Here is a 13,375-nt window from a genome sequence, read left to right on the forward strand (position 1 = left end):
CCGATATATTTTTTTTATAGGTTTGGTTTTTTTGTGTTGATATTAAAGGTTATTTTTACTCATAGGTCTAAATTTAAAGCTTCAATGATTTATTTTTGACGAGTAATCATTTCTTTTAACGTTAGATTTAAAATATGTTTTGATCTGCAGTGATTTTCGATCTATTTTTTTTAATTTTTATTTATAGGTTTGGTTTTTTTGCGTTGATATTAAAGGTTATTTTTAATCATAGGTCTAAATTTAAAGCTTCAATGATTTATTTTTGACGAGTAATCATTTCTTTTAACGTTAGATTTAAAATATGTTTTGATCTGCAGTGATTTCCGATCTATTTTTTTATTTTTTTTATTTATAGGTTTGGTTTTTTTGCGTTGATATTTAAGGTTATTTTTAATCATAGGTCTAAATTTAAAGCTTCAATGGTTTATTTTTGACGAGTAATCATTTCTTTTAATGTTGGATTTAAAATGTGTTTCGATAACACGTAGTAATTTCTGATGTATTTTTAAAAATAAAATTTATTCGTTTATACTTTTGTTTACTTTTAATTATAGGTTATTTTGCATTGATACTAAAGGTTATTTTTAAGCTTAAATCTAAATTTAAAGCTTCAAAGACTTATTTTGAGGAGTAATTTTTTTTAATAATGATTTCAAAATGTATTTTGACAGTATGTATTGATTTCCGATATAAGTTTTAAGTATACAAATTATCCACTACTACTTTTTCTCTATTTTTATTTATAGATTATTTTGCATTGATATTAAAGATCATTGATATTAAAGATCATTTTTAATCATTGGTCTAAGTTTAAATCTTCAATGATTTGTTTTTGACGAGAAATAATTTCTTTTAATGTTGGATTTAAAATGTGTTTTTATAACACGTTGTGATTTCCGATATATTTTTTAAATTTAAAAATTATTTATTTCTACTTTTGTTTACTTTTAATTATAGGTTATTTTGCATTTATACTAAAGGTTATTTTTATTCATAGGTCTAAATTTTATGCTTCAAGGATTTATTTTTGTTGTGTAATTTATTTAAGTGTTAGATTTAAAAGATGTCCTGATATTCTGCAGATATTTAAGATATAAATTTTAAACATTGAAATGATCCACTTCTGATTTATTTATTTTTTTAATTATAGGTCATTTTGCATTGATATTAAAAGCTACATTTAACTACAGATTTAGATACAATTTTACAAAAAAAAAATCATCGAATGAAATTTTCAAAAAAGTTATGCCATTACGTTATTCAAAAATATTTAAGCTTATATAAGTAGGTCTTTATATAATTTTTCAATGGTGAAAAGATCGAGGCTAAGAAGCACCCTTAAAATATATATTTTCTAAATAAGCCTAAGGCACATTTCAAATTTATCAAAAGTTAATGAAAAAAGGATTTTTTTTCAAAAATTTATTTTGAAATCTTGCTTGATAAAAATGCACATTAAAGATTTTCTTTTGATAAACGAATACATTTTTGGACCATAAATTGGTTATAAAGTTAACTTACTTTAAAATGTTCAACTACTCAAATTTTTGAGTTGTGGTTTTTTATCGTCAAAAATTAGATTTTGATTATCTAAATAAATGCAAATGTTTTTCCAACAGTGAGGCATTCTTTAAAAGGTTTGGGAAGAAAATAAGTTTTTATTCCAGTTTAATTAACTGTTCTGGCGCATTTATGATATTTTACGATGTTTGCAGACTGGAATTTGTTTTTAAACCAAATATAATGTATTATTGTTTAAATTCAGGCCATATTGCAATAAGATAAAAAAATATATTTATTCTAAACAATGAGGTTATTTTGATGTAAATATAGATTTCTAGGATATACTAGATTTATAAAAAAGAAATAATTTAAATTTTTTATATTTGTTACTAATAAACGAAATATTTTATTGAAGAAATTTACTTCCTTCAACTCACTTCATTAAAGGAAAATTTTAACCCTTTGACGCATATGGGACACAACCTTTTATAAATTTTTTCTGACGCTCTTACTACAAACAAAAATCTATTTAGGTATTTTTTATTGCAAAAAAAAAACAGTTTAATATTTAGTAAAATAAATCCGTTAGATTATTAAAATTAAATTTGTACTAAAATATAAAATCCCCCCCAAAAAGTAGTGTGAAATTTTGTTTCATTCATATTAAAAAATTTATCAATAATTGATTTTGCAAATTAAAGAAATTTCAATGATGAATAACTATTTTTCTTAGATAACTGCAAATAAGTACAAATTTGAAAAACTGTAGTTTGGAAATGAGCCGTGTTTGAAAGATTTTACCTTTAACACCCACAAAATCGAGATCTGTTTCATGCTTTATTTCATAGCCTTAAATTATTAAAAATATGAATATAATATTTTGCGCTTAATTTGACCTTAATACAAAATAAAATAAAAAAAAAAGGTAAGAAAGCATGTTTAGTAGAAATTCTGCGTCAAAGGGTTTAAAGTGATTAGATAAACAAGCAAGTTACAAATAAAAATATAATTATATATTAAATATATTTTTCTGAAGCTTTTCTCATCTTTAACACTCAAAACCAAATACTTAAAAGTTTTAAACTAAATATTGCAAAAATAGATAATTAGAACTTACTAAAAAGTTAACCACCTCCAATATTATCAATATATATTCGAATACATATTTTCAATTTATAATCAGCATCAGCCCTAGATGGCAATTTGGGTGAAACTTCAGCACAAATTCGATGGAATCAGAAAAACTAATAGAATTTTCTGCACGAGCCAATTTACTAATCCATATTGATCCCCCAAATGCCACTGTCCAGAAAGAACAGAAGAGTAAACTGGTGTCTAGCAAGATGGCTTACGACAATCTTTGGCAGAAACCACCCCTCTGATGCGACACAGTATTTTTAGACCCAGTGTGATGAGAGTTTCTTAGGGAACGATTCCAAATGTCGGTGGAACGATTTGGAACTCGAAAGAATAAAGTTGGTGGGGCAGAGGGAAGGTGGGAAATAGAAGGCACACATCTAAAAACAACTTTAGGTGATGTACCTTGAGATAATTTATGTTTGGCGGTTTTGGGGACGTTTAAGCTCTGAAGAGAGATTCAAGGTTGGAAAGATATTAAATTTTTTCTCCCACATGCAATTTTTCTAACCGACAATCGCCTAAATGCAAGCGTGTTTGTAGGCGTGCAGTTGTCGTGCAATGTGTCAAACAGAATAAGATGGAGTACCAAAGTCAGTTTTGGCCAAAATAGCTCGATCTTATCCATTGAAATTGAAATTTCACTGTTTAAATTAACAGTGACCTTTCTGGAGTTAGAGAAAGTGTTTTTTAAACATATTTCATGATAATGTAACGAAAAATAATGAAGTAGTTAGCTTTACTGATTTTTTACGTATTTTGGAGAAAAAAAGGTGTTTTTTTTAAATAGTCTAATCATGTATATGTCTTCAAATATTTTCCTCGGAATATATCCTCGGTTATTAAAATAAAGTATACTAATAACAGCCCATTGTGGGCCTGGTGTCATAGAGGTTAAGGCTTTAAAATTTCGAGACCTACAGCATGATTATGAGGGCACGAGCATTAAAAATACAATTTTTTAAAACTGTGTCATAGTTCCATAGTAAGTGCCTGGTCAGTGGTGGCCCAAGTAATAGAGCATTTGGCCTTTCAAAGAGTTGAACCAAGTTCGAATCCCAGCTATACCTATTTGATACGAACTTTCTTCCCGATTTGCATAGACCACTGTACTAACGTAAAATATCTTCCGTGGTAGATCATGGGCTAGAATCCCTTACCGTTGGGCTAACCGTGGGTGATTTTCAAGCTTTTCCTCTCTATGTAACGCAAATGCGGGAAAATTGTCTTCTCTTGTCTTCTAGGTTGGGTTCAAAACTACTAAGCTGCGGAGCTGAACATTGATAGTCGTAAATTCAAAATTGTGTCGAACGCAAGTTCAATGCCGGTTGTAAAAAAAATGGTGCGATAGTATCCTAAGTTCTACTAAACCTAATAATTTTTTTAATTTTTCTTATGAGGCCGTTTTTTAGCTGAAAATATTGCGGCTAAAAACCAACCAGAATTTGGTAATTTATTATAAATTTTGCATTTTTTCAGAATTAAAGTTTAAAAGGAAAATAAAGGTAAAAATTGCTTATTTTCTCACTTGGAGCCAAAATTTAGATTAAGGTATAATGTCATATTTGTCTCTGAAGATAATAATTAATGTTTCTATGTCTATATGGACCAGTTTCCGCAAGAAAATCGCAATTATAATTTGCTTTATCGATTGCACTTGTTGTTGAAAGTGACAGAAAAGTAGTTAATCATTTATCGAATGTTTTTTGAAATCATTGAGACTTTATTTAAAAATCATCTAAATGATTTAAATATTCTTACATAATTGCAAAGCAGGAATAATTTTAAATAGCTATTAATTTTATACAAAATTACCAAAAATGGGCATAACAAATAAAAAATATCGATATAAGATTACGGTCAATAATTATCAAAAGTTGTTCCGGTCACTGACCATAAAATAAATTTAACTGTCGGAAATGATTAAGACCAAAAATAATAAATAATAATAAATCAAGACAAATAAATTCAGACCCGCACATAAATTAAATTTTTCGTAAAATGTATGGCTACTGCCTGTAAATTAACATTGCGCTCGTAAAAGTTATCTTTAGTTAAGGCCTTGCTCTGTTTTAGACTCAGGTGCAATAGTATGGTGCCGCCATCTGTGGAGGAATTATGTAGTCGCGTGTTCTTTGCATGTGGTCACCGCTGTAAAGAGAGAATCTTTGGTGCCGATTGGAAACAAACCCGGGAACTTTGTATCCGTATGCTATAATCACCATGGAAAATTTCAAACTTTCTAATCAATAAAATGCCTTAAGTATAGAAGGCGATGATCGCTTCTAAAGATTGTTAATTTGATTAAAGATAGATTTAAGACAAAATTCTGATGTGTATCATAAATACGGGTATTTCAAGAAATATATTTCTTTGTTTGAATGAAATGTAAAACATTAATGTAAAGTTTTATTATATTGCGTATTGTTTGGAAAAATGGAAATAAAGTGATTTAATTTTAATTTTTACAACAAAATGCAACAGCTATTCACCTGAAATCAGTGAAATATTTAAAATTTATTGCGGATGAAACTGTTTCTTTTATTAAGAAAAGCAATCAATACCCCATTGAATAAATATCTTATTTTTTATTAAGAATAAAAATTAACCTTTTTTGAAAGAAAAAATACTAATATTTCCTTTATTTCAGAAGTTAAAATAAACGTAAGAGCATTTCTAAGTATTCGAAAAGAAAACTAAAAACGTAGTTTCTAATTTATCATCGGTGACAATGACTCTAAAAAATCTCAAATTTCCTTTCTAGAGCTTTGGCCAAAAGAAATACATCTTGACAAGAACTGAAGACAGGGAAAAAAATTAACTGGTAATGAAAATTCACTTTTGACAGGTGACAATGTTCCCTCCATCTATTTGTAAGCTATTTTCTTTTGAACTTTTAGCATTTAGGTAATGGAAGAAAAAAAATATTTTAATTATAGTCCCAGAAGTTGTTGATCTTAGTATAGCTATCTTGAAAACGTTTTTCAAACCTATCAGATTTACGCCGTTAAAATTCCTATTTATAAATATATATATTTGTAGTTAAAGTTAAATTGGAATAAAATAATTTAAAAGTGGGGTAATCAATTTAAACATGGCGTACATTTATCACACAGTTTCAAATAGGAAGTTCAAGACATGGTTTAAAAAGTACAATTTTTTTCAGTACAAGGAGACTACTTCCTGCTCGCTCCGTTCACCAACCTCCGTGAATGCCTCTGATTCATCTTTTTTTTTTTAATCCAACGTACTCTTTGCACATTTTTTACTTCTTGCTGGAATTACAAATTTCTAAATACTATAGTTCTTGCCCAATAAAACAGAATGTAGCGTTAAACTTAAAAAGTGAAAAAAGTTCGCGAAAAAAAATCACTTAAAATTTTAATCATTTTAAAAAAACTTTTATTTTAAAAATAAAAGTTTACTTTCAACACGAAAAATTTCAACTCTGTAGTTCCATTTCGGCTGTCTGCAGAGTGGCCCGCATGGTATTTTTTCCACAAGTGCAAAAGTTAACAAGTATAGAATGAATTATTGAATTATTTATTTTTTATTCCATCATACTTCCTGTATACTAACGCAAAAACAATTTCAATAAAGCACAAATGAAAATACATAAAAAATCAGAGTAAAAAATTCATATTTTCTACGTTTTTTAGTAATTTTGAGTTTTTAAGTTTCATAGATTTTTTTCGGTGTAATACAAAATGTAGCGTAATGATTAACATCCAAATAGAGCGATATATATANAATAGAATAGATAAAATATATACATGACGAATGGAAATATACAATAAGAAGTATCTTATGAGAGAGCTTGCGAAGGTAACCTTCCTTGTCCGATGCTCTTCAAGTGAAGATGCTTGATTTTCTGACAGTGATGCAATGTAGAGTGGGGATGCGATTAGGGTAAAACGTGTAGGTGTACATTATATATATATATATATGTATAAAAACAAACAACATGATGTAAAGTTCATAATATTAAGTGGATTTATATTATTCTACATTTCTTATTATTTTTTTAAATAATTGGTTATAGTTTTTAATCATTAACGAAAAATCTCAGAATCGATATATATTTTTCCTAAAAGTGCTCTTTAATGCTCCGAAATCTGTTCAAATTTGGTCTTTTTGTATCATTCAGTTTCACTAGCATGTATCCCATGTTAACCATTAACATAATTCAAATTATTTAAAATTTTTGTTTTAAAATGATAGATTTTTTTTGGATGCAATAAATATACAACTTTCAGAGGAACTGCTTAAGAACTAAATCTTAGTGATATTAGTTTTAGTTGTAATAAAAAAATAAGTTACATTACTTAATAATACAATCAACAAATAACTTTATTTTTTCTCAATTAACAATAATTGATAACGTTATAATACCTTTGTATAAAAACAAACTTTTTCAAAACAACTATATTTTTAATGTAACTGAGCAATTTTTTACAACAGTTATAAATTTATTAGCATCTTTCTTATTAGCATAGTTTCTTTATTAGCATCTTTCTAACCAGCGGCTTTTATGTAAACTATATATAAATAACTATTTATAACTAAGGTCATTTTTATAATAATTATGAAATATGTTACAATAACCCACTGAATAATATATTATTATAAACTTCTTTAACATAACTATCTGAGCCATTTAATGATAACTTACTTCATTAGTATAACTAAATGAACCAATTTATAGTAACAGTGATAAGACTTTATAAGATCTACAAGCTTCTTTTAAATGACTAAGAATGTATATGAGTTCCTTATTACTCATTTATATTTTCTTGAACTTGCACGTGATATTGGTAAAAAAAAGCTTTAAAAACGTTTACCAATCTTAAATATAACGAACAATATTTTCATAAATTCCTTAACTCTAAACAGGTGAAGAGAATGTATTTTAAGAACTAAATCCAGAAGCTCATTTACTTCTCAGCAGTCATTAGACAAAAACCTAAGAAAGTAAAAAATGGCTTTTTATTTTCTTTGCCGCGCCATGTTCTTTGAGATAATAATCTTGTAGTTTCAAACTTGGGTGACTTCTGAGAGATTTTGAGATTTACATTAGTAGATTGTAGCTGACATTGCTTTAAGTAAATGCTTTATAGTAATGAAAATTTAAAGATATTTGCGAATATTTGCTACAACTAAAGAAACATTGAATAAATGAAAATCAAACATTGTGGTGTTTTAGAAATGCTTAATTTTTAGTTACTAAAAACTAAAGATATTGTCTAAAATCCGTACTTTTGTAGTTGATTACTTTTTAAGTAAATTGTAGCCGACATTGCTTTTTAAGTAAATACTTTAAAATGAGGGAGATAGTATTTTCTAGCTAACAATTACAAGATAAACAATTTCAAGATATATGAAAATTTGATGTATCTAAGAAAGCATTGATTAAATGAAAGTCAAAACATTGCGGCATTTTAGAAAAAAGTTTTAGTAAACTAAAAATATTGCCTAAAATAAATTTAAAGATCTTTCGAGTTCATTTTTGACAAAGAGTTGGTACACAATTTTACTTTATGTTGATTATATAAAGAAGGGTTGTTTTATCTGGCTTTGATTATCCTATTTTTTATTTCATACAGCGTTTAAACTGTAAAGTAGACTTTGTTTGTATCTGGGTTTTGGAGAAGGAGAAATTGCGCTGGAGTCGGAGTTGGAAAAATTTGCCCCGCTTTGACTCCTGCTACTTAAAAGCTAGGTCTTGTAAGTTAAAAACTAGAAACTTTTATGCTTGGAAAATTATTTAGAAAAATATTTATAATTATTCAAACAAAATTTTGCTAAAAATGAATTATATAATATTTATTTAAACCAGGGAGTAAAATTTCCCATTCCCAGTTCGCCATTGGTGATCAAATGTTTAAGGATGACGATAAAGTTTAGTTTTTTAAATGTTGAGTTTCAGATTAAACTACATACGATTATCTAACATATTGGGTAGATGAGGGAGTAATTTTGGCATTTTAGATTGAAATAAAACTTAGAGCCGTGAGCAACAGCTAGACGGTCAAAGAATTTGGTTGATATAAATGTTTAAAACTAGTTATGATGTTGGGATTGAAGGAGGGGTTGAAAATTAAAATATTTTAATACAGTTAAGCTGTGCATTCGGCTTGGTTACCGTAAGTTTATATGTTGTACAAAATAATTTTGAAAAGTGACCAACCTGGTCAACAAAGGTTGCTAACATAGCCATGAAATGATATTTCAGGCCGAATAAATAAGTAACCCTCAAATGACCTCAAAGAAAATAATTTGTTTGAAATAGAGCCTTACTATTTATTTAGAATGACTTATTTCGTATAAAGATGTTCTTCAGCACTTAGTTACAATTTTCTTCTCACAAGCAAGGTCCCTGAATGAATTCTTATTTTTTTTACATAATAAGTTGTTTTTTTTTTAAATCTAAAATCACATATAAAACTTATTTTGTCTATTTAGAAGGAATTTTAAGTTAAAAATTCTTAAAAATTGAAAATTTTACCTTGAATATGTTGGTTAATTCTATTCCTTTTACAGACAAAAAGCCTAATTGAATATATAAAATTGCTTTAATTAGAGTCTTACCTCATAAATCAAGAATTTAAAAATTAGCGTTTTAGAAGACTGAAGATAGAAGATAAAAATTAAAATTTAGAAAAAAATTTTCGTTGTTTAGGGTACAGTAATAATTTCCAAAGTTCTTTGCGTAACTTTGTATTATATTAATAGTAATTTTTATCTCTTATAAGAAATAATTTGAAGTTTATCGTTCAAAAAGTGTTTTAAATCTGATTATTCCAAGTATTTGGCAAAATATCTATGTTTCTTTTAAAAAATGTCCAATTTTATTCAATAATTTATTGCTCCGTAACTAAATGCGAAATAAACAAATTTTCCATAAGTAAAAAACTAAAAATTCAGCTAGATATGAGAGTAGCATTTCGAGTACCGCTTTGTTATATTGTACTGTTTCAGCGATTTGATTTTCAGGTGTTAAAATTCTATTTTAATGGTTTGAGAGGCAGATGCTAATTAATAAGTGAAGGTGATACTTAAAGTTGTAAAAGACTACTTTTTTTAAAATAAGCATATACCTTTTTTGGAACATTTGCGATGTTGTTTTTACATTTTTGTTTTCGGTTATATCTCTGGAACTATTTGGATGATTAAAAAAATTTTGCACTAGTTTATACTATCCATTATTGATTTTGCTGCATGTCTTTATTTAAATATGATTTTGCTGTGTATTATATGAAAACAATTCACTCTTTTAAATGAAATAAATAGTTTAAGTAGGAAATAGTTTAAATCAACTTAGTTATATATCTTAATATCAACTTAGTTAATATCAACTTAGGAAAACTCTTTTTTTCTTTCTAATTTGTAAAATATAATACTGACTTGTGTGTATTTCCCAAATATGAACAAATATGAGTCAAACATTATAAGTATTTAAGAATCAGAAAAAAAATCCATCCGTGAATTTGATATATCTCTGCAGTTTGAGCAAATTTTCTAGTTGAATGTTTCGATGCTTTCTGTATCAAAAATATTCAATGTTTAATAATAAATTATTCGAAAATATTTATTAAGGTAGGAAAGTACTTAAATTGTTTTTTTTTCTGGATACAAAAACACGCAAAAGAATTTGCTTAATAACTAAAAAGGAGTTTTGAAATAGAGTTTGATCCCCGTAAGACTTAAAGTTCACAACGGATTTTGATCCATTACCTTCCTAAATATTTAACTAACATGAAGAGCTTGGCGCAATATGATAAATAGCACTTTTCCAAATCTGAAATTTTGGCATCAAAGTGCTCTTTAGCCTTATTTCTTGTTAGATACTTTAAAAATTTCAGTTTTCAGAATTTCAATTAGTCCAATACACAGACACTTCTTATTACTTGAAAATCTTGTTATTTTAGAACACTCTTTCCTGGTCAATATGAAAACATGGATAATTATCATATTGCCTCCAGGGCTATGAATGTTTAAGTCTAAGGAAAATTCCATTAGTGAATTTAAAAGTTTACTTTTCAGGTGCTTCTTAATGCATGCTTTAAAAAATCTAGCAAAACCTTGATAACCTAAGCATATTATTTTGCACTATTGCAACAAATTTGTTTATCCATAATATTGTTCAATTTAGCTGCAATTTTAATATGGTGCCAATTTTAACTGCATTTTCACTATTCTTTAGGTTGACTGCATAGTATTACTATTCAACTTGAACGAAAACATGGTTAAATTTTAAACTTCATTAAAGTTATATCAAATTTACACCAAATCGATATTAGGTTCTTACCTTGAAACCCTTTTTTAAAAGTATAAGAATGAATTAAATAGAATACTTCACGTTAAATATGACAAAACAAATATTCAAATTTAATGCGTATGGAAAAACTCAGAAATTTTGTCACCCATAGTTATCTTTGTATCTATCAAAACTTAAACCATATATTTCTATTCAAAAGTTATTCAGTACCTCCAAGATAAGTATTGCTGCTTAGAGTTCCATTAAAGTGTATTTGTAACTGAAATTATCAGTCAAGATTTTTGCGTTCCTATCATGATAACAGTCTTTTCACGTCTACGTTAACCTAAATATAAAGATTTCATAACTGAATTTGTTTTTTTATCTCTCAAAAAACGTCACCATGCATAAATTTAAGTCTAACGGAAACTTTTAAATTATTCTATATTTTACTTTTCAGAAACTTGTAACATATGCATTAAGAAAAACCATACCAGAAATTTTGGTTCCTAACTCCCTAGAACTCACGAATATGAGAAAACTCTTAATGAATTTGGTGTATCTTATCGCAAAACTCTAGATGAGCAAATATTCAAATTTGATGTGTATAGAAAACTCAGGTGTTGTTGCGAAGCGTTCGGCCAAAGTGTATTTGTGTTCCAACTTACCTGTCAAGTCAAAATTAAGCTATATTAATCTAAACAACAAAGTTTCCTTACGAATTTGATTTTTCATCTCTCAAAAACCGAACCATATTATATTTAGCAGAATCTCCATCAAGTTATTTGATATTTTACATTTCGGAAACTTATACATATATTAACACTAGAAAGACTGAAACTTAGTATATACCTATATTGCTCAAAAGCAGTCTAAATTACTGCATTGTGAAGGAATAACTAATGTGTAAAGAAATTTGCTTAATTAATTTGTACTATTTTTTTATATTATTTACAGTTATATAACGAGTTATTAGTAAATATTAACAGTAAAAAAATGTACTTCACTTGGAAAGAAAATATTAATTTATGCATTATTGCGACGTAGTACATGTTTTGCAAATGAAAAAGCAGTCAAAATGACTTCCTTTAGTCAACCTACTGTTAAGAAACCCTTAATCAGAAATTTTGATTCATATCACCTAAGAACACACGAATTCATGTCTAAGAAAATTTTATTAATAAATTTGGTGTATAGCAAATAAACTATAGTATAGCAAATATTCAAATTTAATGTGTACAGAAAAGCTCAAGAATAACTTACTTTGTCACCCATAGTTATCCTTATAACTCCCATAACTTTAAACATAGCACCTAGTTCTTCCCTATTCGAGAGTTATTCAGCACCTTCAGCAGAGGTGTTGTTGCGTAGAGTTCCGCCGAAGTGTATTTGTGTTCCAATTTACCTGTCAAGCGTTTTGCGTCCCTGTCACGACAACCGAGTCTTTGTGCTCGCCAGTTTTATTCTTTTGAACGAATGCCGAGGTAAACTGTGCGGTAGGTAATTTCGATGTTGTGCTTTGACGGCTGCCAAATCTTCGTCAATGGTGTAGTGTTGTTGATGAAAAAACGGGTTGAAATGTGTAGATAGTTTGCCAAATCGAATTCCACATCTCAACAGCATTTGTGAATGGCTTGAAGTAAATGGGGGAGCTTTATCTGATTTGATGTTTTTATTTACCATTTTGTTACTGTTTTGCCTTTCTGTGCAATAATCCCGTACCTCAAGCTTCAAGAGATTCGTATCATAAGTAGTTAAGTTGAGTTTTTGTTCTTCATGTTTGTCTGCTAGATTATTATCATCTATAATTTGGTTTGCGGTTTGCTTTTATAGTTTTGAAATATTGTGGTACAATTTAGTGGAGAATTTTTTTTTTCGTTATTTCAAGAGATTAATGTGATTTATTGTTTTTTTTTTATATCGTGCATGTTAATAGCATTTTAATGAAATCGTGGAAGAGAGCACATTGCGAAATTGTACTTTCATTATTATTTTGTTGCACTCTAAATCTGTCGGAGTCAATAAGTACTTCAAGTTCCAATAAGACATTAAAACCTCTGGGGGTACTGAATTGGAGATTGATCGTGCTCTGTTCAGGTTAAAATGTGATTTGTGGATGGATGTGTCCTCCTTGTAAAACAGGATGTGACGAATGTATGTTGTCTCCGGATCACCCTCAGGAATGTTTGTCATACCGTCGCCAATAGCCCACTGTGCTGCTCTAGTGCGACGTAAGTAAAAGTACCCGTACTTTGTTTCTCGTTGGTTATTCGTTTCTTTCTTATGTAAACTGTAATTTAACATCTACCAACAATTAAAATTAAAAAGATCACGAGTTTGTAAATGTGTAAATGCCTGTACAAGGCTGAACTAAGTTAATAGCTTAACTTTTACTAAATAAGTACTATATCATAGTTAATAAAATTACTACATCAGAGCTGTCCTAACATCTTGAAACGGAAGTGTGTAGAGGTAGCG

General features: G+C 28.1%; 1 protein-coding gene across 2 annotated transcripts in view; it reads right to left on the reverse strand.

The window, feature by feature from the left end:
* The window catches only part of LOC107449059 (uro-adherence factor A), a 67,756-nt gene extending 55,277 nt beyond the window's left edge, over positions 1-12,479 (reverse strand). Inside the window, exon 1 of one of the 2 annotated variants that reach the window (XM_016064472.4) lies at positions 12,161-12,479. The gene's annotated coding sequence lies outside the window, so the exon portion shown is untranslated. Of the gene's footprint in view, positions 1-2,620; positions 2,849-12,160 lie in introns of those variants that run through there. The other variant, XM_016064473.4, reaches the window with a different exon arrangement.
* Positions 12,480-13,375: the final 896 nt, after the last annotated feature.

Source organism: Parasteatoda tepidariorum, chromosome 8, assembly GCF_043381705.1.
Source record: "Parasteatoda tepidariorum isolate YZ-2023 chromosome 8, CAS_Ptep_4.0, whole genome shotgun sequence".
NCBI classification, from domain to species: domain Eukaryota; kingdom Metazoa; phylum Arthropoda; class Arachnida; order Araneae; family Theridiidae; genus Parasteatoda; species Parasteatoda tepidariorum.